At 39.6% G+C, this 27,798-nt stretch overlaps 1 pseudogene; it reads left to right on the top strand.

The window, feature by feature from the left end:
* Positions 1-7,040: 7,040 nt before the first annotated feature.
* LOC112308255 (aurora kinase B pseudogene) lies at positions 7,041-7,992 on the top strand (annotated as a pseudogene).
* Positions 7,993-27,798: the final 19,806 nt, after the last annotated feature.

The raw sequence follows: 27,798 nt of genomic DNA, 5'->3' as shown, positions 1-27,798 counted from the left end.
TCATATCAGACAAAATAGACTTCCAAAGAAGGGCCATGAAGAGAGACCCAGAAGGCCCCTTCTTAATACTCGAGGGAAGAATCTAACAAAAAGACATAAACATTGTAAATATATATGCACCCAACAGAGGAGCACCCAAATACATAAAGAAAATCTTGGAGGATTTCAAGAAAGATATAGACAGCAACACAATTATAGTAGGGGACTTTAACTACCCACTATCAAAAATGGACAGGTCTTCCAAACAAAATATCTACAAAGATACTGTGTCACTTAACAATACCCTAGAGGAAATGGACTTAACTGATATATACAGAGCTTTTCATCCCAAAGAAGCAAAATACACATTCTTTTCAAGTGTCCATGGAACTTTTTCAAAGATAGACGACATGATAGGACACAAAGCTAGCTTCAACAAATTCAAGAAAATTGAAATCATATCAAGCATTTTCTCTGACCACAAGGGGCTGAAACTAGAAACCAACCGCAAAGGAAAAAACTCAAAACACTCAAAATCATGGAGACTGAATAGCATGCTATTAAACAATGAATGGGAAAAAAACGAGATTAGTGAAAAAATCAAAAACTTCCTGGAAACAAATGAAAACGAACTCACAACAACCCAAAACCTATGGGACACAGCAAAGGCAATCCTGAGAGGGAAGTTCATACCAATACAGGCCTACCTTAAGAAGTTAGAAACAGTTCAAACAAACAACCTAACCCTATGCCTACAAGAACTGGAGGAACAACAACAAAGACAGCCCAGAGCAAGCAGAAGGAAGGAAATAAACAAGATCAGAGCAGAACTAAATGACATAGAGACTAAAAGCACAATTGTAAGGATCAATGAATCCGGGAGCTGATTCCTTGAACAGATAACCAAAATTGACAGGCCTTTAAGTAGGCTCATCAAGAAAAAAAGAGACAGGATCCAAATAAACAGAATTAGAAATGAAAGAGGAGAGATTCCAACTGATACCACAGAAATACAAAGGATTGTAAGAAATTACTATGAAGAACTGTATGCTAAGAAATTTGAAAACCTAGATGAAATGGACACATTTCTAGAAAAATATAATCTTCCAAAACTGAATGAAGAAGAAGCAGAAAACCTGAACAGACCAATATCAGCAAAGGAAATTGAAGCAGTCATCCAAAAACTCCCAACACACAAAAGCCCTGGACAAGATGGTTTCACAGGAGAATTCTACAAAGCATTTACAGAAGAGCTAACCCCTATCATTCACAGACTATTTGAACAAATCCAAACTGATGGAAGAATACCAAACTCTTTTTATGAAGCCAATATCATCCTAATCCCAAAACCAGATAAAGACACAACGAAGAAAGAAAACTTCAGGCCAATATCGCTGATGAACATAGACTCTAAAATTCTCAACAAAATATTAGCAAACCGCATCCAGCAATATATTAAAAAGATCATCCACCATGACCAAGTGGGATTCATCCCAAGGATGTAAGGATGGTACAATATTTGCAAATCAATAAACATTGATGTATTGATTCGCAAATCAATACATCAATAAATCAATGTATTCATCACATCAACAACAGCACAGACAAAAATAACATGATCATATCAATAGATGAGGAAAAAGTGTTCAATAAGATACAGCACCCATTTCTGATAAAAACACTCAGCAAAGTGGGAATAAAGGGAGCAGTCCTCAACATAATAAAGTCCATATATGAGAGACCTACAGCCAACATCACACAGAATGGACAAAAAATTAGAGCTTTCCCACTAAGATCAGGAACTAGACAAGGATGCCCTCTCTCACCACTCCTATTCAACATAGTATTGGGAGTCCTAGCCTCAGCAATCAGACAAGAAAAAGCAATAAAAGGCATCCAAATTGGAAAGGAGGTAATGAAACTGTCACTGTTTGAGGACGACATGATAGTATACATAGAAAACCCCATAGACTCCACCAAAAACTACTCAAACTAATAAATGAATTTGGCAAAACAGCTGGATACAGAGTCAATACCCAGAAATCAAAGGCATTCCTGTACACCAGCAATGAAACTGCAGAAACAGAAATCAGGAAAAAAATCTCATTCGATAGAGCAACAAGAAAAATAAAGTACCTAGGAATAAACCTAACCAAGAAGGTAAAAGACCTGTACTCAGCAAACTACACAACACTGATGAAGGAAATTAAGGAAGATACAAACAAATGGAAGCATGTACCATGTTCATGGATTGGAAGAATTAACATCATCAAAATGGCCATACTACCAAAAGCAATTTATAGATTCAATGCAATCACTATTAGAGTACCCATGACATATTTCACAGATATAGAAGAAACACTTCAGAAATTCATATGGAACCATATATGACCCCAAATAGCTGCAGCAATTTTGAGAAAGAAGAACAAAGCAGGAGGGATCACAATACCTGATATCAAACTGTATTACAAGGCCACTGTAATGAAAACAGCCTGGTACTGGCATAAAAACAGGCACATACACCAATGGATCAGAATAGAGAGCCCAGAAATAAACTCAAGTCTATACGATCAATTAGTATTTGACAAAGGAGGCAGGAGCATAAAATGGAGCAAAAACAGTCTCTTCAACAGATGGTGTTGGGAGATCTGGACAGCTACGTGCAAAAAAATGAAACTTGATCACCAACTTACGCCATACAGGTAAATAAACTCAAGATGGATAAAAGACTTAAATATAAGCCGTAACACCATAAAAGTCCTTGAGGAAAACATTGGCAGGGAAATCTCAGACATTCCACACAGCAACATCCTCACAGACATGTCCCTTAAAGCAAGGGACATAAAGGAAAGAATAAAGAAATGGGACCTCATCAAAATAAAAAGCTTCTGCATGGCTAAATAAAACAGCGCCAAATTACAAAGAGAACCAACAGTCTGGGAAATCATATTTGCCAATGATACCTCAGACAAGGGACTGATCTCCAAAATATATAAAGAACTCACATGACTCCACTCCAGGAAGAAAAACAACCCAATTAACTAATGGGCAAAGGTCTTGAAAAGACACTTCTCCAAGGAAGACATACAGAGGGCCCAGAGACATATGAAAAGATGCTCAGCATCGCTAGCCATCAGAGAGATGCAAATCAAAACCACAATGAGGTATCATCTCACACCAGTCAGAATGGCCAACATAAACAAATCCACAAACAAATGTTGGAGAGGATGCGGAGAAAAGGGAACCCTCGTGCACTGTTGGTGCGAATGCAGACTGGTGAGGCCACTGTGGAAAACAATATGGAATTTCCTCAGAAAACTAAAAATGGAACTGCCCTTTGACCCAGCCATTTCGCTGCTGGGATTATACCCTAAGAACACTGAAACATCAATCCAAAAGAATCTGTGCTCCCAATGTTCATAGGAGCACAATTTATAATAGCCAAGTACTTGAAGCAACCGAAGTGCCCATCAGCAAACGAGTGGATCCAAAAACTATGGTATATTTACACAATGGAATTCTATGCAGCAGAGAGAAAGAAGGAGCTTATACCCTTTGCAACAGTATGGATGAAACTGGAGAGCATTATGCTATGTGAAATAAGCCAGGATATGAGGGACAAATACCATATGATCTCACCTTTAACTGGAACATAAGCAATAGAAGAAAAAAGCAAACAAAATATAACCAGAGACATTGAAGTTAATAACAATCTAACAATAACCAGGGCGGGGGTGGGGGGTGGGGGCGGGGACAGTGGGTAGAGGGGATTACAGGAAGTACTATAAAGGACACATGGACAAAACCAAGGGGGAGGGTGGAGGAGGGGGAGGGAGGTGGGTTCACCTGGGGTGGGGTGGAGGGATTGGGAGAAAAGGCTTACAACTGTAATTGAATAACAATAAAAAAAATTGAAATCATATTAACCATTTTCTCTGAACACAAGAGACTGAAACTAGAAGCCAACCTCAAGAGAAAACCCCAACACACTCAAACTCATGGAGCTTGAATAGCATGCAATTACACAGTAAGTGGGTCAAGAATGAAATTAGGGAAGAAATCAAAAAGTTTCTGGAAACAAATGAAAATTAAGTAGCAGCAGTCCAAATCTTATGGGACACTGCAAAGGCAGTCCTCAGAGGGAAGTTCATAATGATATAGGCCTACCTAAAAAGGATAGAAACATTTCAAATAAACAACCTAACCTTACACCTACAAGAACACAAGGAGCAACAACAAAGACAACACAGAGCAAGTAGAAGGAAGTACGTAAAGGAGATTGGAGCAGAATTAATGACACAGAGACATAAAGCAAAATTGTAAGGATCAGTAAATGCAGGAGTTTGTTATTGGAAAGATAAAAAAAATCAACAAGCCTTTAAGCAGACTAATCAGTATTTGCAAATCAATAATCATAATACATCACATAAACAAAAGCAAACACAAAAAACACATGATCATATCAATACATGCAGAAAAAGCATTTGATAAGGTACTGCACACATTTAGGATAAAAATACTCAGCAAAGTGGGAATAGAGGGAGCATTCCTCAACATAATAAAGGCCATATATGAGAGACCTACAGCCAACATCATACTCAAGGGGCAAAAAATTAGAGCTTTCCCACTAAGATCTGGAACAAGACAAGGATGTCCACTTTCACCACTTATATTCAACATATTATTGGAAGTCCTTTGCACAGCAATCAGAAAAGAAAAGGAAATAAAAGGCATCCAAATTGGAAGGGAGGAAATGAAACTGTCACAATTTGCAGATGACATGATAGTGTACATGGAAAATCCTAAAGACTCCACCAAAAAACAACTCGACCTAATAAATGAATTTGGCAAAACAGCTGGATACAAAGTCAACACGCAGAAATCAAAGGCATTCCTGTACACCAGCAACGAAACTGCAGAAACAGAAATCAGGAAAAAAAATCCCATTTCATATGGCAACAAGAAAAATAAAGTACCTATTAATCAACCTAAGCAAGGAGGTAAAAGACCTGTACTCAGAAAACTACACAACACTGAAGAAAGAAATTAAGGAAGACACAAACAAATGGAAGCATGTACCATGCTCATGGATGGGAAGAATTAACATCATCAAAATGGCCATACTACCCAAAGCAATCTATAGATTCAATGGAATCCGTATTAGAGTACCCATGACATATTTCACAGATATAGAACGAACATTTCAGAAGTTTGTATGGAACCATAACTGACCCCAAATAGCTGCAGCAATTTTGAGAAAGAAGAACAAAGCAGGAGGGATCACAATAGCTGATATCAAACTGTATTTGAACCCTGAAACACCAATCCAAAAGTACCTGTGCACCCCATTGTTCATAGCAGCACAATTTACAATAGCCATGTTCAGGAAGCAAACTAAGTGCCCATCAGCAAACGAGTGGATCCAAAAACTATGGTATAGTTACACAATGGAATTCTATGCAGCAGAGAGAAAGAAGGTGCTTATACCCTTTGCAACAGCATGGATGGAACTGGAGAGCATTATGTTAAGTGAAATAAGCCAGACGGTGAGGGACAAATACCATATGATCTCACCTTTAACTGGAACATAATAAATAGGAAAAAAAAAAAAAGCAAACACAATATAACCAGAGACATTGAAGTTAAGAATAATCTAACAATGGACAGGGGGGAGTGGGGAGGGGACAGTGAGGAGAGGGGATTACAGGAACTACTATAAAGGACACATGGACAAAACCAAAGGCGAGTGTGGAGGTGGGGGAGGTAGGTGGGTGTGGGTGGGGTGGGGTGGAAGGATGGGGAGAAAAGGCACACAACTGTAATTGAATAACAATAAATATTAAGAAGAAAAAGTAAGCTGATTCACTTTTAACCTGATTCATACATTGTGGCTCCAAAATTAAAAGACATTTGATAACTAATATTCTAAAAACAATACTTCCTGATTTTTCCAGGGCTTGACACAGGTGAAAATTATAAAGTTTATATAGTTCATTAAAGTATTATGACTTGGTCAGAGGCAACGTTAGTTCATCGACTCTGGCTGCCTCAGTATATATCAGACAAACTGGAAGGATCAATATCTTAGTGTACCTGTCGCTCACTCAGGGTGCATCAGTATGCATCATCTTACCAGCTGGAAAACATTGTTCAAAAGACTGAGAGAATCAACTCCAAAAACTCAAGGTTAAAGCTAAAAGGCCTTTTCTTGAATGGCCTGTGACTGGAATGAGTAGCCTGCAAAGGGGAAAAATGTACAAAGGCTCATGGAAACTAAGTGATTCAAAGAGAGTTGAACGCACTTACACTTATGAGTGCCATGGGCATGAGTCAATATGTTTTACACAGGGTTAGTTAATTCAGCAAATTGGTTAAAATAAAGGTCTTGAAGTATTTTTTCTGACATTGGTACCATGCACCTGAGTAGATGTGAAAGCTCCCCTTGGATCTAGCAGAGAAAAAGGTCGCTCAAGGGGAAGGGGTGTTTTATGCACTGGGGCTACAACAGCTGGGCTCATCCAAGTCAGGCAAAGTCTGAGGTCAGGGGCACTAAACCAAATATTAACCAGAGAGGCAATTACTAAGACCAAGAACACATATTCTGGTTCACAAATACTGGCGCAATTACTGGGGAGAAAGAAATATAGGGACATCCTGTATAAAGAAAATTCATAAGAATAGAAACCTAAGAGCTTGAGAAAAGTTCCCCCCATGATAAGGGATACTGAGGACAGGAGGACTAATTTGTAACATTGGAGAGGTAGAGGTATGCTGAACATCTAAGATTCTTCAGGCTGTGCTTTAGAGGCAGAACTTCATAGCTATGCCCAGACTGTATCCCTTTCATAATAGCTAATATTTATGAGCACTTACTAGATGCTAGACAGTTTACATTCTTTATTCCATTTAATCCTCAGAGGGATGGTTAAATGAGTTAATCCATATAGAGGATTTGAAATGGCCTTGGCAGGGATGTGGCTGGGGTGATTCAGTCATTTGCCAGCTTCCAGGAGGTTGGCTGTGCCACAGGCCTCAGCATTCTTCCCCCTTTCCCTGTAAGAATGACTCAGAAGGAGAACGCTTACCTCTGGCCCTGTGGCCAGTGGACAGCTCAATCTGGCCTGAACACCTTGCCAGAAAGGGTCCTCCAAAAGGAACTTACCACTCTATCTTCGCTTGTCCTCATGAGCCACTTCAAAGCCCAGCCCACAGCTGCCTCTGGCCAGGCAACAGAGGGACACACAACTTAATGCAGACATTCATAATTGACGACTGTGAGATTGGGCATCTGCTGGGCACAGGCAAGTTTGGAAATGTGTACTTGGCTTGGGAAAAGAAAAGCCATTTCACCATGGTGTTCAATGTCTTCTTCAAGTCTCAGATAGAGGAGGGTGTGGAGCACCAGCTTCACAGGGATATTGAAAGCCAGGCCCATCTGCAGCATCCCAGCATCTTGTATCTCTACAACTGTTTATGTGACCATTGAAAGATCTACTTGATTCTGCAATATGCCCCCTGAGGGGAGCTCTACAAGGAGCTGCAGAAGAGCCGCACTTTTGACGAGCAGCAAACAGCCACAATCATGGAGGAACTGGCAGAAGTGGTGATGCACTGCCACAGGAAGAAAGTGATTCATAGACAAATAAAGCCAGAGAATCTGTTCTTGGGGAAATATTGTGTGGCTCCCTGGACTACTTGACCCCAGAGACGATTGAGGGGCACATGCACAATGAGAAGGTGGATCTGTGGTGCATTGGAGTACTTTACTATGAGCTGCTCGTAAGAAAACCCCCCTTTGAGAGTGCTTCACACAATGAAACTTATTGGCATGTGGTCAAGGTGAACCTGAAGTTCTCCCCCACTGTGCCCATGGGAGCCCAGGACCTCATCTCCAAGCAGCTCAAACATAATCCCTCAGAATGATTGCCCTTAGCCCAGGTCTCAGCCAACCCTTGGGTTCAGGCCCATGCTTGGAGGGTGCTGCCACCCTCAGCCCTTCAGTCTATCCCCTGAATTGTCCCTGTCATTTACTCAGTTGCGTCTGTATTTGTGTGTCTGTGTATGTGTAGTTGGAAGTAGGGGTCTCTGGACTGCTCCATTATCTGATTTCTACCTACTTTTTATTTAATAAAGGCTGAAACTTTTGTGATGATGAGTATACATGCTTACAGGTGGAGACTTTGCTGGGGAGGAAGCTGTCCCCTATGAGGAAGAGGCTGGGGAGTTGCCCATGGTGGATGCCAGGCATGCATACTGCATCACTGCCCCTGGTAACACCTGCCCTGAGCTTTGATACCAACCTGGTCAGTTGCCAGCCACCTTGTTCCTACTGTGTTTTCTTTCCCTTGGTCTGATTCCTAGGGTCTGGGGATCTCAGCTCCACTCTTCTAAGTCTGGTTTCTGCCCACCTCTTACTTCTCACTCTCAATTGTATGACTTCTAATCCTTCCCCTGGTTCACTTCCTGCCAACCTAGGAGAAACTGAACAGTGCTTTTCCCTAGAAGTTATTTTTTTTTCTGTATGTTTTATTGCTCTGGTTAGGGTCTAATACTGGAGTGAATAGAAGCAGTACATATGGTGTATTGTTCCTGACTCAGGTTTCACTGTTAAGTAGATTATTTGTAGTAGGGTTACCCTCATTTTGCATGTAAAGCAACTGAGACACATGATCTGTCAAAACTCACACAACTAGTAAGAGGATTCCAATTTTGAAACTCCATATTTAATACCATGCTAGAATGGTATAATCCTGCCTTTTTATAACACACACACACACACACACACACACATAATCACAGAATTGGAACAAAAATTACAGTTTTTGCTGTTACTAAGTATAGCTTTTTAAAAAATCCTTTATCAGGTTAAGGTAAGCCTATTCTCTTTCTACTTTGATAAGGGTTTGGATTTTTGTTTTTTGTATCAGTAGGTGTTGACTTTTCATCAAATGCTTTTTCTGTATTGATTATTGACTTTTTTAAATTTTTTATTGTTATTCAGTTACAGTTGTCTACATTTTCTCCCCACCCCTCCACTCCACCCCAGCCAAACCCACCTCCTTCCCCCACCTTCACCCTCCCCCTTGGTTTTGTCCATGTGTCCTTTATAGTAGTTCCTGAAAACCCCTCTCCCTTTAATCCATGTGGTAAAATACACCAGTACATCAAATACATCAATAATTTTCTTATTTAAAAAAAATCCATGTAAAGAAGTAATGAGAGTGTCTACTATATAATAGACACCTAATAAATGTCAGTGAAAATAAAACAAAAAATACTCTGAAGATGCATATAATATTATCTATGCTGAATGTCTGGAGCCAGAGAGGTAAGATAACTTGCCTAAGGTCAAATCAAAAGTAAATAGGAAAGCTGGGATACAGGCACTCTGATTCTAAACAACTATACTACATTATCCCACCAAACCAACCAATGTGCTTCTAGACATCTGCTCATTCTCACATACTTTGAATACAGGAATGATAAAATCTCAGGCCTAGTCTTCAGGAAATCCTAAGTCTCATACAGCAGTTCTCAGGCAGGTCTCAGCTGTGAGAAGAGACAGTTATAGCTAAAATTGCCCTGACAGGAGTGTCCCAGAACACACTTCCCATGTTTTCTATATGGTCCGAGTGGAGTAGTCCAAAAAAAAATCTAGGTTAAAGGAACACATGTGTCACATTTTAAAAAAATAGTTTAGATTCACCATCTTGTGAGGAGACAGACCTAGAAACCAGTAACTGCAATATAGCTTCTGTACCATGCTGTAGGCAAACACAGGCAGGAACCATTAATTTTACTTGAGGCTGAGCAAAGATAGAAAAAGGGGATAGGTATCATGGAAAGCATTATCTTCTTTTTTATACTCTTATAGCAGGTGAGACAGAGCTCACTAGAATGTAGAAAAAGTCTGGCAGCATTGTCAAAAGGACAAAGATGAACACAATCAGTCATCCCATTTCCCCTAACTCCAATATTTTGGACCTAAGAAAAACTTAGGAAGAAAAGAGGCCAAGAAAGGGAAAGCAAAGGAAAGGGATTCTCAGGAGAGAAAAACCCAGAAAGAAAAGAAAACAAGAGACTGGGAAGAATACTCTGAGGTTATACTGAGAACTAGTGAGGGATGTTGTAGGAGGAGGTAAAGCACTCTTTTACCTCTATGATTTTGATTTTGGAGTACAGAGTGAAATACAGAGTAGAGTAAAGCTAAAAGGGACTTATTCGATTCTGCTGTAACTCCTGAGGTGCATCTAGGAATTTTAGAGGGGAAATGATGTTTGAGCTGAGCCTGAAAACACCCATAGGAATTAGCCAGATAAAGGAAGAGTGGACCAATAGCATGAACTAAGGCACTAAACAACCCCGACAATAATAGGTTTGGTGAACCTCAGGTTCTTCGGTGTGGCCAGAGTTTTAGGGTACATGGGGGAAGTGATGAAATATGACAGTAGATAAATAGGAAGTCCCAATGGCAAGTGATAAAGGGTCTTATGTACCATAAGGTAGACCTTGGCAGCTTCTCTCCATAAGGCTTTGGATTTCTTGGAGGAAAAGTGCTTTTTATCCTCCCACCTCCCTAAAATGTGGTAGGGGACATGCAAGGATGTGGCCAGAGAGTTCATTCTACTAAAAGGAATATATTTCAGTAATATTTTTAGTATCATATCTTAGCAATATAAAGTACAACTGATTGTCACTTACCTGATTTTAGAACTGGGTCATTTGGGTACAATCTTCATGTACATCAATATAAAAATATTCTATACAAATTGCACAATAATTCCAATGGGAAAAATGCAGACTTAATGAGCTGTACTTACTCAGAGTGCTTGATAAAGTTGGCATTATAGACAATGAAGGCAAGAATGAAATAGACCCATTAAGTTCACTTTTTCAGTCACAGATGAAAATGTTCGGCCACTACACCCCAGAAACTCAAGATACTAAATTTGGCTCTGAGGTTTAGAGTTGCAGAAGGACAAGAGGAGAAGGGGGAATAGACCTGGTGTGTGCCGCTGGTATTTCTCATGTGTGGGCCTTCCCTGTGGCCACTCATTTGCATTGGCAAGCAGGCACTTGCAGTGAGGGCCAATGATGTACTAGGTTTGACCCTTTGAGGACAAGGACTTACTGAAACCACCTGAGGTCAATAAGAGAAATGACCTGTCTATATGTCAACTGGGCATGAACAAAGAAATCTCATAGGAAGTACCAAAACATATAGTGTCCTGAATGCCAGGATGGAAAGGAGGTGATAGAAGGGTGGAGATGGTAACAATATCAAATACAGAGCATGTCCTTGGCAGAAGACTATGAGAAGTGAGGTGAAAGAATACACTAGCTCTTGCCTGAAGAGGTTTAATTCAAGATCTCTGTGAAGCCAAAAATAATTTTGGATACACTTAGAAGTAGTAGTTATTTTCAAGAAGCACACCTCTTATGTTGCTTCCATAAAACCTTCTATAGTGAAACTAGAATTTAAATACCCCTAGCTTTAGGGAGAGCAACCTTTAGAGATAAAGAGAAAGTGTGCTGTAAAGTTGAATTATCAAAAAATGTATTTTTACTATACTATTTACAATAGACAAATCAGGGCCTACTTACAGATTAGTGTTTCTTGTCTTTGCTTGGTACACTGATGGATCTTTTAGAATGTACATGAGAGCATAAAAATATGTCATTTACCTCCTGTATTATTCAGTAGTCAAATCAGGTATTGCGCTTCATAATTAATAATGAAATGAATTTCCTAGGATGATAGCCATGTAAGAAACACGAGGGGAGTTACAAAGATCACTCTATATAGTCACTTCCAGAAGACTAAGACTGGGTCAAAGTATTGAGGTTGAAAGTAGTATGAGATGTCTATGTAACAGATACAGAGAAGTTCTAAGGGACAAATGGTTCTTATTTTCAAATACACCTAGGACATAGAGAAAACATTTTCCACTTCCCTCATTTCCCAAAGCTGTGCCTATAATGTAGGTTCCCAAGACTGCTTAGGCTTATGCACTCAGCAATTAGTATAAGGTTTATCTAGACTAGACCAGACAAAACTTTTAAGATCAGTGTACTTCCTAAAATTATGTATAGAAATTTGTGCTTATAGGTATTTCTCTAGAAAGAATATCTTTCATGTAATTCACAAAGTGCTCAAAGCCCCCCTCCCCAGAAATGAAGAATCACTTCTAGACATGTTCCAGTCCCAGTGAGGTTTCCCACATATTAGTGCTTGTTATTTATACCTATTAATCATTTGCAGATAGTAGCCAATCAAACATGACATATGGAAACCAACTTTGGAGTGTGAAACCCACCAAACTGCTCAAACTGGTAGAGTTAAGGAATTTCATAAAGTCACATTTTGCTGGTTGTCTAATATTCTGAGCAACTATCAGCTTCACTGTGGATACTATTTTCATGACTTGTAAACAATGTAACATTAGCAACAGTTTTGTGACCACAAGATATTGTAGATTAGAAGCTATCGTGCTTTTATTAATTAGATTTCTTTTAGTGCCAGAAAGGGAATTAATTTTAACTAAGAACCATCTCAAATCCCTTTGCTCTGTCTTAAGGTAGGTATAATTTCACCACATGCTCTGTTGCCCAAGTGATTGAATGGATACTATTACCCTATTCTTATTGATTATCAAAATTATTAGCAGATAATGTTCAGGTAATGTTGGCAAATAATTACATATTCTAAAAATCTCACTGGAAGTTCATGATTCATTTAAAAAATTGAATGGATAATGGATACCATGTCTATAAACATGGCTGCTAAAGGGCAACAAAAGTGCAAAATAAAAAATTGGGGAATATGAGGAATGTGTGTCTATTAGTGGAATGCATGCTTTCAGATTGGATATATGATTATAAATGTAGGCCCTTAATAGAGGCTTTCTCTGACTCCACAAGCCACAGAGGAAGATTAAAGTAATCCTAACAGAGGTGACAGCTTGTCATATATCTCTTGAACCATCTTGTCAACATGGAGAATAATAGCCATCTCTGGCAATACCTTTGAAATGCAGAGAACATGAGGCATAAGAGGAAGATCAAAGAGCTGTTGGAGGTCTAGACTGGCTTATCCTTTAATTATCCACATGCTGCCTACATTTCCATTAGTAATTCTTAAGACAGAAGCTTCCACAAGCACAGTAGGAAGAGCAAAGGCACACTCTTTACACAGTAGATGTGTTCTTGGGAAGTATAACTAGAGGACTGAAAGTCAGTAAATCAGTGGACAGTTGGTTCCATTAAAAGAATGTTTTGTGCCCTGGCTGGTGTAGTTCAGTGGATTGAGTGCTGGTCTGTGAACCAAAGAATCACCGGTTCGGTTCCCAGTCAGGGCACATGCCTGTGTTGTGGGCCAGGTCCCCAGTAGGAGGCACTTGAGAGGTAACCACACATTGATATTTCTCTTCCTCTCTTTGTTCCTCCTTTACCCTCTCTAAAAATAAATAAAATCTTTAAAAAATGATTTAATTTTCTAGTATTTAAAATTTATAAAACATATGTAATTTTTTTAAAAAAAACTTATTTTGGGGGGTATAGATTGAGCTGTTTTGATCCTACATTTAGGGGGAAAATCTTTAGGCTGGTTTGCAGTCCGATTTAAAAAAATACTGAAATATATTAGCTTCTGAGTTCAGCAAACTAGCATTTTCCAAAAATGTCAGTTCATAGAATTTTTCATTTAATTGCTTTTGTAAACTAGATCCTATATTAAATGAATATTTAAAGAAAATCCCTGGGCAAGGAAGCATCTTCTGATAATGGTAATGTTAAGCATCCAAATTTTATGCTACATGCTTTTCAAAGTGTTTGTAGAAATTGAGGTACATGGGTATTTAACGTGCTTGAAAGGTCCTTGCATTGATAGTCATTATCTGGCAACACTGTAATTTCTCTTAATTTGGAAAGAAGTGGCTACAAGGAGACACTGGGACACAGGTAGTTCTTTATTCTTAAGTAAAGAACAAAGAAAAGAAAAGGACAACTAAAAGTCTTCTGTCCTTTATCTCCTTCCTTGTCCAAGAAAATAAGTCTGGTCTGGGCCCCCAGCTGGCTGTTAGCTCTGGAGGTGGGTGAAAGCATTGGAAGTGACAAACACATTTGGATATTTTCACAGACTTGAATAGAAGCAAAATGTGTGGAGAACACAGAAAATGCACATTTACTCCAGAGGTTATTGACAAGATTAATTACTTCATAACTGCTTTAATAAAATGACTCCAAGCATATTGAAACTATAATTATCCATAAAAATCCTAATGAAATTAATTTCTCCAGAAATCACCCTGCTGCAAACTGGCTGCAACTTGCAGTAGTGGGAGAAGGAAATCCAGCTCCCAGGGAAAGGAAAGTGGGAGGGAATGTGAGGAGAGAGGTGGTTGGTGGAACTAGAGGAAGTCTTATTAGGTCAGTACATAGGGTTGAATGGTGTTTATTCTGACTTTTGCCTTGTGGTGTTTCATACTGATCTAAGGAAACCATTGTCAGATGCCAATGTTTCTGGCAAACATATTTGGATATTTGCTAAGTGTGTTTTCCACACACAAAAAAATCCAAATGTGTTTGCCACAAAAGACAATTTCAAACACTACCCCTTTCCTTTTTTCTCCACTGCCTTACCATTATGTGTGTGCACATGCATGCACAAAAGCATGTGCTCACATCCATATGCACATATATGCATATCTATATTCATTAATTTGGCTCAAATCCTCTTTGCAAAATGCACATTGTGAGACAGGGTCAGCTCTCACACTGATCAAACTAGACCTGGCCAAACTGAGAGGAAGTAAATGTTGGTATGTAATGCAGTCCACACTTTCTGCATCCTACTACCTACTTGGGTACTTATCCTACCAACAGGACCCTCATGCTGCCTTTGGATACTTAGAGCCCTTTTTCAATCCCTTTGCCCACACAAGGACCAAGTCAGAGCTGGTTCTGCCTCCCTCTTCCTATGTCCATGGGTCCTATTTCCACAAAATTGTGCTGTCACCTACCTATCTTAGTAGAAATGTAATGACAAAAGAATATACTTTAGACTGGAAGTCAGAATGACCTTATTCCATTTAAGGGCTATATAGTTTGGGAGAAAGTCACCTAATTTCTCTAAACTTTAGTTTCTCTAAATCTCAGTTTCTTTCTCTGAAAAAAAAGTTCAATAATGAAACTTATACTAACTACTTCACAGGACGATCCAATAAAATGTAGAAAAAAAGAACTAATATTTCAGGAGTGCTCTCACTATCTTCATAACTACTGTCTAAATTATTCACTAAAACAATTTTGTGATAAATATCATGTTATACTCATATTATAAACATAGAAATTGAAAAGTAGAAAATATCAGTGATATATTCAAGGTTATCCAGCTAGTATGTGATAGCAGTTGTGTATGAACCTAAGTCCACGGACTCTGTGTCTTTCTACCATACAATTCTGAAATGTAGAAACAAGAAGGTGCAATACTCATGAAAAGTATTAATACCACAATCCTTATTTTTTTTTCTTTTATTGTGTCTCCTTAAGATCAAATTTCCTCTTTGGTCAGGACTCTCATTGGCTCACATCACCTCTCCACATGCATTGTTCTAGCTTATTTTCTATCTGAAAACATCTAAAGCTTCAGACTCTACCTCCTTATAAAACCTCCCCCCACTATTCCATACTGTATTGGCAGCTTCCTTCTTTAAAGACCTATAAACTTTCTCATCTCTATCAAGAAGTATAGTCCTTGTTTATAAATACCCTCAAATTGTTCTCTAGTTAGTCATTATAATTAATAACGGACACCTTTTTAGCATCTATTGTAGTCCAAGACAATATTTTCAATAATCAAATTTTGTCTAATTCCAAAATTCCCCAATATTTCCTTGACAAATTTCCAGCTATATAGATTACTGCTTTCTGACATACACTTATGCCATGTACAGTCTTGACTACTTAATGTTACCTGCATGTTTTATGCTTACCTACAGCACAACATTTTAATTAAGAGTACAGCTACTAAGCTGGTCAGGATGGCAGTGTAGGAGGACCATAGGCAGCATATGGTCCTCAGACTCTATCACGACCACATCAAAATTACAACTAAGCTACAGAAAAACCATCATTAAAAACCACCTGAAATGTAGCTGAACAGAAGTCCTATAACTGAGGATATGAAAAAGAAGCCCATCAAGACAGGTAGGAAGGGTGGAGACATGGAATAAGCTGGTCCCACACCCATGCGTGCCAGTTGAAAATCTGGAGGAATATCTTGAGTGCAGGGATCTTTCCTGAGAAGTGAGGGTACCCAGTCCCATACCAGGACCCCCAGGACAGGGTTCTAGTACTAGGAGACCCCCAAAGTGTGAAACCAGTGGGGGTTGTGGCTAAGTGAGACAGAGGGTAGCTGGAATCTTGCTGCTTCTAAGATTCTCTCCTTCTGCTTAATCTTGGGTAATGTAATTATGATGTGCCCTGGTGTGTTCCTCCTTGGGTCCAGCTTCTTTGGGACTCTCTGAGCTTCCTGGACTTCCTGGAAGTCTATTTCCTTTGCCAGACTGGGGAAGTGCCCCTTCATTATTTGTTCAAATAAGTTTTCAATTTTTTGTTTTTCCTCTTCTCCTTCTGGCACCCCTATAATTTGGATGTTGGAACGTTTCAAGATGTCCTGGAGGTTCCTAAGCCTCTCCTCATTTTTCCGAATTCTTGTTTCTTCCTTCTTTTCTGGTTGGATGTTTCTTTCTTCCTTCGGGTCCACACCGTTGATTTCAGTCCGTTTCCTTCGCATCACTATTGGTCCCCTGTACATTTTCCTTTGTTTCTCTTGGCATAGCCTTCATTTTTTCATCTAGTTTTCAAACAAATTCAACCAATTCTGTGAGCGTCTTGATTAGCAGTGTTTTGAACTGTGCATCTGATAGGTTGGCTATCTCTTCCTCGCTTAGTTGTATTTTTTCTGGAGCTTTGAAGTGTTCTGTCATTTGGGCCTTTTTTTTTTTTGTTTTTTTGTCTTGGTGCATCTGTTACTTAAAGTGGCGGAGCCTTAGGTGTTCACCAGGGGCGGAGTAACACTGGTCCCTGTGCTGTGACACTGTATGTGGGGGAAGGGCCGAGAGGGAGCAATGGTGCCAGCTCCACTCTCCACTGGACCTCAGTCTTTCACTCCGCTACCCACAATCAAATTGGGTCCCTCTGGTGCTGGTTCCCGAGTGGGTGGGCTTGTGCACACTCCAGGCCCCTTTGGGTCTCTCCAACGAGCTCTCCTGTGAGGCTGGGAGTCTCTCCTGCTGCCGCCCCAACCTCCACAGGCGTTTTCAATCAGAGGTTTGAGGTTTTATTTCCCCTCGCTGGAGCCCTGGGTTGCAGGGTCTGCTTCGCTCCCCGCAGTTCTTCCCGGTTTATCTGTGCGCGAGTGTGGGGCCACCGGGTACTATCTGCCGCTCTGCCTGTCCCATTCTCCACCACTCTGAGTCTGGCCCTCTTGGTTTATCTGTACACGAATGTGGGGCCACAGGATCTGCTAGTGGTCAGACTGCCTGCCCCTTTCGTCCTACACTCCGCCAGTCTGGGTCCCACCACGGCAACTGGAGTTCTCTCTGCCCTGGCTGCCCATCTCCGCCCCTCCTACCCATCTGGGTGAATGTTTATTTTTTATTTCCTTGGTGTTGGACTTCTTTGCTGTTCCATTTTCTGTCAATTCTGGTTGTGGGAGGAGGTGCAGTGTGTCTACCTACGCCGCCATCTTGGTTCTCCCCTTTTTTTAAGGTTATTTCTTACTGAAGGATAATATTCCTTGATTGATAGAGACTGAAAGGAAGAGAATAAAGAAACCAGTATCCCACTCTTCTTTGCAGCTGTTGCTATAGATTTCCTAATAGCTGTAATTTACTGATATGGTTTGGAAGGCTAACTTGAGATAAACAACACTACAAAATAATTATGGCTTTGACAACACACTCACTGAGCAGGTAACACCTTCCTTATAGAATGTCAATAAAAACAAACACTAGTACATTGATATTGTATACATGTATATGCATAGATATGGTGAACACATAAACTAGGAGAGCTAAGCTTGAGTGTTTCTCTCTATAGCAACCTGGTAATCTTTTTTTTTTCTTAATGTTGAACTATATCTTTTGTTATTTTCCATAGAAGTAGACATCTAATGTTCTCCCTGGGGAACTATTCATGGTACATCCTCCAAGTAAGTATTTGTGATCTGCATGAGTCATTATAACTCCGTAGCAAGCTATAGAAGCCATGAGAATAAGTCTTAAACACACCCCAAACTGCAATGAGAATAACTGCCTGAACTGTTCTGCTCTAAAATTCATCACAGCATTTGCTTCCAAGTCATACTCGCTACTAGCTACTTCAGACTAAGTAAAGCAAACAAGTTAATGTAGGCCTATCATTGGAAGGCATAGGAGTACTCTGATGGCTGACTCACCAAGGCCTTGCCTAAACTTCTTTAGACTGCTCAAAAATCCAGAGCGCTTCATTGGACTTCCTTCTCTTTGCCCTTTACTCAGGATAAGACTTAAATTGTGGTCTGACAGCTCTCCTAGCCTTTACTGTCCTCTTCCCTATTTTTTTCACAGGTATTTCCCCTAATAAAATTACTGGATATTATATCCCATCCTGGTATTTGTTTTTCAGAGAATCTTGACAACTACATGTGTCATTTTTTGTCAGTACTTAAGATGTCATACTTGGGGTCTAGACCTGTAATTAAGAAATCATGTCCATTTATACTATACATATGTCTAAAATGAATGCCCCTACTAATATGCAGACCCTTTGTGAGTAAAGAATATGAATCATGGTTGAGTGAACAATGCTTAGCTCAGGGCCTAGTACAGAATAGGTACTCAATACATTTTTGTCAAATCAACAAGATAGTGGATGCTCCCTTGATTACTGATTAGTCAATTATCGTTTTCAGAATCCTACAATTCTAGAAGGGACTTTAGAGACCATTTGATCCACGTGAGAAGATATCTATTTTGTTTTCTATATATTTTATCTTCACCTGAGGACATATTGTTTACATTGTTTCTAGAGAGAGGAAGGGAGAAGAGCATCAATGCAAGAGAGAAGCATCGATTGGTTGCCTCCCTTATCTGCCCTGACTGTAGATCATATACACCTAGATTTGGGCTCTGGGATCAAGGGTATGTGTCCTCACCAGGAATTAAGTCCACAACTCTTCAGTTATTGGATGATGCACCAACACACTGAGGCACATTGGCCAGGGCACAAACCTATTTTATATTCAAAACCTGGAAGTCTGTTATTTGCTGAGTATAAGAAATGAGATGTTACCCTGGCTGGTGTGTCTCAGTGGATTGAGTGCTGGGCTGAAAACTGAAAGGGTGCAGGTTTGACTTGCAGTCAGGGCACATGCCTGGGTTGTGGGCCAGATCCCCAGCCGGAGGCACGCTGGATGAAACCAATCGATGTATCTCTCACACATCGATGTTTCTCTCCTTTTCTTTCTCCTTTCCTTTCCCTCTCTCTAAAAATACAAATTTAAGAAGATTTTATGTATTTATTTTTAGACAGAGGGAAGGGAGTGAGAAAGAGAGGGAGAGAAACATCAATGTGTGGTTTCCTCTCATGCACCCCTTGCTGGGGACCTGGCCTACAACCCAGGCATGTGCCCTGAACTGGTAATTGAACTGGTGACCCTTTGGTTCACAGGACAGTGTTCAATCCACTGAACCACACCAGCAAGGGCTGAAATATTTTTTAAAAAAGAAATGATATATTATTACTCTTAGACTTATGCCAGAATTTAAGTATATTTTGATCAAGAGATTTTTTTTCATATGCTGAATCCCACTCTTTGTCTTTGCCCTAAATCCCTTTGGAAGATTGTCAGAATTTTTTGTGTTTATATTCACTCACTCATTATTCATTCAACAAACATTGAGTATATTCTATGAATCAGGTCCTCTGCTGGGCACTAGACATACAAAGATAAGTAAGACTTATCACCTGAATTCACTTAGGCTTTCATCATAGTGAGATAAACAAACAACAAATAAATAATGAATAAATATGTACTCAGAACTTGTGATAAGTGCCTTGAAGTAAAATAACAAGAAACTGTAGAAGCATGAAAAATGATTAACATAATTTAGTTTGAGGGAGAAGTCAGACAAGGTCATTTCATGCAATGATATTCAATGTTAGATGCTCTTTCTTCAATTAGTTTCCTTGAGAAATATTATGTGGTCTAATCGATCCTACTATACATGTATCACTCCTAGGTTTTGGCTTATAGACTGGATGGATGGTGGCAATGACATTCATTTAGATAGGCAAATTCATTGCTTCTACCTACAAAATACATCACTTACCATATCCATTGCTATCACTGTAGTCCAAGACACCATTAAATATGCCCTGGACTTTTACAATAGCATCCTGACTGGTCTCCCTGCTTCTGCTCTAACTCCCTGCAGTCTATTCTTATCACAACAGCCAGAGATCCTTCCAAAATCTAATTCAAATTATGCCACTCCTCTCCTAAAAGCCCTACAATTATTTTCTCCACATTTGGAACAAAACTCAAATTCTTCTTCTCATGGCCTGCAAGCCCATATATGATCTCACTCCTGGTTACTTCTCTGACCTCATTTCTTAAAACTTTTCTTCTCCATTACTACTCTCCAGCTACTATGTTTTTTTCTTAAAAACACCAAGCACATCCCCACCTCAGGGCATTTACACTTGCCCATTCCACTATGTGAAATATTCTTCCAGATATTTGCATGGCTTATTCCTTTTTTTTGTTTAGGTTTTCCTTAATTAGTGTCTTTTCAGAGAGACCTCCTTTGATCACCCTATCAAATACAGTATCTTCCCAATTGCTTTCTCTTCCTGAGTCCACTTTACTTTGCTCCAATATACATAATATATATTTTATATATAAAAATGATTAAACTAATTGTTGTTTATTATTACTCCATAACAATAAAATGTAAACTCCAGAATTCAGAAACCTGCTTGCTGTTATACCTCTAATACCTCTAATTGTATTTGATACCTAATAACTAAGAGCAGGGATGGGAGAAGACAATGAATTTATTTTTGAATGTGTTGATTTTGAGATGCTTTGGGACATTCAAACGGGGATTTCCAGTAGATAGCTGCACACTGAAGTCTGGAGGTTAGATCAATTTGGAGATAGAAATTTGAGAGTCATACACATAGAAATGATATTTAAAGACATGAGACTGGATGAATATGAGATAAACTAGACAAGAATGTAAAGTGAAAAGAGAAGGAGACCCAGGACAGGGTCACGGTGATCAACATCATTAATAACCAGTGATCAAATTTCAGTTTTTTGCATGTAGCTTCCCAGATATCCCAACACCATTTGTTGAAGAGGCTATTTTTACTCCATTTTGTGCTTCTTCCCACTTTGTCAAACATTAATTGACCATAGACAAGTGGGTTTATTTCTGGGCTCTCTATTCTCTTCCATTGGCCTATGTGTCAGATCTTATGCCAGTACCAGGCTGTTTGATTACAATGGCCTTGTAATACAGTTTGATATCAGGTATTGTGATCCTCCTACTTTGCTCTTTATTAAAGTTACTGCAGCTATTAGGGTTCATTTATGGTTCCATATAAATTTCTGAAATGTTTGTTCTATATCTGTGTAATATGTCATGGGTACTTTACTAGGGATTGCAATGAATCTATAAATCGCTCTGGGTAGTATGGCCATTTTGATGATAATTCTCCCAATCCATGAGCATGTTACGTGGTTCCATTTCTTTGTGTCTTCCTTAATTTCTTTCTTTACTACTATATAGTTTTCTGAGTACATGTCTTTTACCTTCTTGGTTAGGTTTATTCCTAGGTACTTTATTTTTTCTTCCTGCTATATCAAATGGGATTTTTCTCTTGATTACTGTTTCTGATATTTCATCATTGGAGTACAAAAATGCCTTTGATTTCTGAATATTGACTTTGTATCCTGCTGTTTTGCCAAATTCATTTATTAGGTCAAACAGTTTTTTGGCAGAGTCTACAGGATTTTCTATGTACACTATCATGTCATCTGCAAACAATGACACTTTTGCTTCCTGCTTTCCAAATTGGAAGACTTTTATTACTTTTCTGGTATCATTGCTGTGTCTAGGACATCCAGTGCTGTGTTTAATAAAAGTGGTGAGAGAGGGCATCCTTGTCTTCTTCCTGATCTTAGTGGGAAAGCTCTAAGTTTTTGCCCATTGACTATAATGGTGGCTGTAGGTCTGTCATATATGGCCTTTATTATGTTAAGGAATGCTCCCTCTATTCTCAATTTGCTAAGTGTTTTTATCATCAATGGGTGTTCTACCTTATCTAATGCTTTTTCCTCATCTATTGCTATCATCATGTGATTTTTGTCTTTCCTTTTGTTCATATGATGTATTATGTTTATTGATTTGTGAATATTGTACCATCCTTGCAGCCCTAGAATGAATCCCACTTGGTCATGGTGTATGATCTTTTTAATGTATTGCTGGATGAGGTTTGCCAATATTTTGTTGAGAATTTTAGCATCTATGTTCATCAGCGATATTGGCCTGAAGTTTTCATTCTTTGTTGTGTCTTTATCTGGTTTTGGGATTAGGATGATGCTGGCTTCATAAAAAGAGTTTGGGAGTCTTCCATCAGTTTGGATTTTTTCGAATAGTCTGTGAAGGATAGGGGTGAGCTCTTCCTTAAATGCTTTGTAGAATTCTCCTGTGAAACCATCTGGTCCAGGGCTTTTGTGCGTTGGGAGTTTTTTGATGACAGCTTCAATTTTGTTGGGTGTTATTGGCCTGTTCAGGTTTTCTGCTTCTTCTTCATTCAGTTTTGGAAGATTCTATTTTTCTAGAAATGCGTCCATTTCATGTAGGTTTTCAAATTTCTTGGCATACAGTTCTTCGTAGTAATTTCTTACAATCCTTTGTATTTCTATGGTATCATTTGTAATCTCTCCTCTTTCATTTCTAATTGTGTTTATTTGGATGCTCTCTCTTTTTTGCTTGACGAGCCTACTTAAAGGCTTGTCTATTTTGTTTATCTTTTCAGAGAACCAGCTCCTGGATTCATTGATCCTTAGAATTGTGCTCTAAGTCTCTATGTCATTTAACTCTGCTCTGATCTGGTTATTTCCTTCCTTCTGCTTGCTCTGGGCTGTCTTTCTTGTTCCTCGAGTTCTCATAGGCGTAGGGATAAGTTGATTGTTTGAAATGTTTCTATCTTTTTAAGGTAGGCCTGTATTGCTATGAACTTCCCTCTCAGGACTGCCTTTGCTGTGTCCCATAGGTTTTGGGTTGTTGTGAGTTCGTTTTCATTTGTTTCCAGAAAGTTTTTGATTTCCTCCCTAATCTCGTTCTTGACCCACTCATTGTTTAATAGCATGCTATTCAGTCTCCATGATCTTGAGTGTTTGGGGTTTTTTCCTTTGGGGTTGGTTTCTAGTTTAAGGCCCTTGTGGTCAGAGAAAATGCTTGGTATGATTTCAATTTTCTTGAATTTGCTGAGGCTTGCTTTGTGTCCTGTAATGTGGTATATCTTTGAAGAAGTTCCATGCACACTTGAAAAGAATGTGTATTTTGATTGTTTGGAATGAAAAGCTCTATATATATCAGTTAAGTCCATTTCCTCTAGGGTATTGTTAAGTGACACAATATCCTTGTTGATATTTTGTTTGGAAGATATGTCCATTTTTGATAGTGGGTTGTTAAAGTCCCCTACTATAATTGTGTTGCTGTCAATAACTTTCTTGAAGTTCTCCAATATTTTCTTTATGTATTTGGGTGCTGCTATGTTTGGTGCATATATATTTACAATGATTATGTCTTCTTGGTGGATTCCTCCTTTGAGTATTTGGAATGACCTTCTAGGTCTCTCTTTATGGCCCTTCTTTTGAAGTCTATTCTGTCTGATATGAGTATTGCTACCCCTGCTTTTTTTCGTATCCGTTTGCTTGGAAAATTTGTTTCCACCCCTTCAGTTTCAGTCTGTGTAGGTCTTTTGTCCTGAGGTAGGTCTCTTGCAAGCAGCATATGTGTGGGTCATGCATTCTTATCCATTCAGCTATTCTATGTCTCTTGATTGGAGCATTTAATCCATTTATCTTTAAGGTTATTTTTGATGAGTAGTTATTCATTGCCATTTTTTTATACCTTTTTTCCTCACTTTCTCTTTTCCTTCTTTTCCTTAAAGCTGTCCCTTTAGCATCTCTTGCAGAGCTGGTTTGGTGGAGCTGTATTCTTTTAGACTTCTTTTGTCTGGGAAACTCTTTATTTGGCCTTCTATCTTGATTGAGAGCCTTGCTGGGTAAAGTAGTCTTGGTCGCAGGACTCTGCTTCGCATTAATTGGAATATTTTTTGCCATTCTCTTCTGGCTTGGAGCATTTCCATTGAGAAGTCAGTTGCTAACCTTATTGGGGCTCCCTTGTATGTTACTTCTTGTTTCACCCTTGCTGCCTTTAAGATTCTCTCTTTGTCTTGGAATTTTGCCATTTTAATTATGATGTGTCTCTCAGTGGGCCTCTTTGGGTTCGTCTTGCTTGGGACTCTCTTTGTTTCCTGGATTTGGGTGACTTTTTCTCTCATCAGATTAGGGAAATTTTCCATCATTACTTTTTCAAACAGGTTTTCTATCCCTTGCTCTTCTTCTTCTCCGTCTGGTATTCCTATTATACGGATATTATTATGTTTCATGTTGTCCTACATTTCCCTTAATTCCTCTTCATTCTTTTTGAACCTCTTTTCCTTTTCTTGCTCTCTCTGGGTGTTTTTTTCTACTTTGTGCTCCAGCTTGGTGATGTGATCCTCTGCTTCATCAAGTCTGCTTTTTATTCCTGCTACTGTGTTCTTCATTTCAGAAATTGTACACTTCATTTCCTCTTGGCCCTTGTTGATAGTTTCTATTTTCTTTTTCATGTTGATATAGTTTGCCGTGAGTTCATTGTAGTTTCCCTGTCGTTTCTGGTAGTTCTCTGTGAGCTCAGTGAGCTCCTGATAACCATTGGTTTGAACTCAGTATCTGGTAGTTGACTTGCCTCTTTTTCAGTTAGCATTCTTTCTGAGGCTTCCCCCCTCCTTTAATTTGGGCATTGTTTCTTTGTCTTCCCATTCTTTGTGAGACTCTACTTGTTAGCCTCTGCTTTTTTAATTGATCTGTTTTGACTCCCTGGGTTTATGGTATGAACTCTATGGTAGAATGCCAATGGGATTCAGTTGTGCAGTGTCCTTAATCTGTTGCACTCACTGGTCTTGAGCTTACGTTTATGGGTGTAACACGGTTTAACTCTGGTGTTTTCAGCATTCCAAGTTTTATTTTCTCAGCTCTGAGAAAAGGAGAATGGAGAGGGAAAATAAAAGGAGAAGGGAAGCAGGGAAAAAGGGAATAGAAAAAGAATGGAAGGAAGGAAGTAGGAATAAAAAAAGATTAGAGGAAAGATAAGAAGAAGGAATTTTAACAAAAATTAAAAAAGAAAAATAAGTAAAAGAAGGCAGGACGAAGGAATAAAAAAAGTTAAAGGATGGAAGGAAGAAGAAAAAAGAAAAAGAAAGAAGTACAGAAAGGAAGAAGGAATTTAGGGGGAAAGGAGAAAAAAAAATGAGAGACAGAAATGCAAAAAAAAATCTTCTGCTGGCTTTAAACCGATCAGGTTAGTTCTGCTGGTCTTCCTGTCTGTGAAACGGGAGGGAGTGCGTGGAGGGACTGGTTTCACTTTTCTCCCTTTCTGAGCCACACTCTTAGCTGTCATTCAGCCTCCAGTCCAGTTCCTCAGGGTCCTTCTGCTCCCCCGTAATCCTTTAGTTCATCAGTTGCGCTGTCCTTTAGTTGCACCAATTAGGGGCAAGTCACACTCCACGTTCTTGCTCTTTGCTGTCTTAGATGCTAGGGGCTCTCGGTACTGCTATGGGGTAGTTCAGCCCCCTACTTTGGTTAAGTCTTTCTGGGGACTGCAGTCTCCCCAACCCTGCAGCTCCCCTCGGCTGGTCTTTCTGCATTCCTCCTAGAGAGCGAGTAGGTCCTGCAGGGCTCTGTGAGCAGGAGCTAGGTGGGAGTTGTTCAGTACTGGTGCTTTTAGGTGTGGTAGCCTACAGGCAGCCAGGCTGTTGATCTGGTTGTGCGGCAGATCCCAGGCTTTGGGTCTGTTCTTGGGGCAGGCAGCTGCACATGCGGGTGCGCACCCACCCGAGGTTTCAGCTGTGGGCCTCCATTCAGTGTTTCAGGTGTGGGTTCCCAGGGTGCTCATAGGGGTGCGCACCCACTCAGGCACTTTGGGTCTGTGTGCCCAGGCAGCCGGACCACTTATCAGGGTGTGCACCCACCCAGGGTTTCAGTTGTGGGCGCTCAGTCCGCTGATCTGAGTGGGTGCCAGTGGGGCTTCAGGTGTGTCCTGGGGCTGCTTATCCCATGTTCACAGCCAGAGGTTGAGGGGGTAGGGGTTCCAGAGGTGGTGGCTGCTGTGGAGATTTCTCTAACTAGACACTGAGTGCCTCTCTTTTCTCTTTTTCTTTTTGAGAAATTCTTCCTATTCAAGCCCCCCTGGTCCAAACAAGCACCTGGCCTCTCATGCAGCCCCGCCTGGCTCTCTCTGAAGAATCCTGCGGCAGACTCTGCACCCCGGCCAGGGGCTTCTGCTGCCCTGGTTCCAGTGCTGGTCCCAGGGACCTTATTGTCCTTAAGCACTCTTTTTACTGTCAGATCTTTCAATGTCCTCTATCTTTGGTCTCTGATCTTCATATATGCTGGAATACCATTGGCTGTTCGCTGTGTTCCTCAGACCAGCTAGGTGTTTCACTGGTGCTGAGGGGAAGTGGACTCTGCTCCCACCTATCTCGCCACCATCTTCCCCCCAAAAGTTGTGCTTTTAACCAGTAAATTACCCTGCTGAATTGCTATATGCTGCTAACACCAAAGTTTGGCCAACACTCATCTGCAAGGCTAACAACAAACCAGATCCATGTGCTGTGTGAAAGCAGCCAATTCAACAGCAGACAGAACTCCTAGGACAGTCTATTAAGAGCTGCATTAACTCTGTTTGCCACCCACATGGTCATTTTCTAGGCAGCACTGTTCTAACTGGAATACACATTATAACAGTGGATCCTGGGTTGTGTTTCACAGAAAACGATCTACAGTTTTCCTGAGAAGAATATGCCAATGCACTTTTTTCTGCATCTCAACAGCACTTCTACAAGAATCATTTATTTCACCTTCTCTCCCTGTTTTAATTAGTCCTCTTTCTAATTTCCTCAGTGGCTTTGCTATGAAAAAACATTAAAATTAAAAGAATATTTTCCTGATTAAAACACAGCCTGGCACTTCCAACCCTTTAGTTTTCTATTTATGACTGTGAGCTTCATTTTGCTAAATTCTATTTCTAGGCCACTAATATGATCTCATGCAGAGCTGGATGTAATCAGCTTTCTATGGGGTGTCATTTTCTGAAAAGGGTGAAGTGCCATCTCCAATGCCTTACTGTTCTATTTTTTACAGGCAGTTTTAGAACACAGAAACCAATTGTTTTGAAGGAATTGTGTCCTTGTTATTCCTATTACTGTATTCTAATGATGAAGAGTTGATGTATATTCCATAACATAGAAGAGACAGTTCTAAAAGAAAAATAGCTGTCTTTAAGGAAAAAATTGATATTTTCTAGGACTTCAGGAAATACAAAGTAAAATGCAACTATTTTTTCCTCAAATTCTCACAGGAGGTGAAAAATCTAAGACATGCTGCCAAGAATCTTTTTCTTTCTTGGATATGATGTCCTTAATCCCATCTGA

Source organism: Desmodus rotundus, chromosome X, assembly GCF_022682495.2.
Source record: "Desmodus rotundus isolate HL8 chromosome X, HLdesRot8A.1, whole genome shotgun sequence".
Classification (NCBI taxonomy): domain Eukaryota; kingdom Metazoa; phylum Chordata; class Mammalia; order Chiroptera; family Phyllostomidae; genus Desmodus; species Desmodus rotundus.
This window is presented reverse-complemented; position numbering and strand designations above follow the sequence as displayed.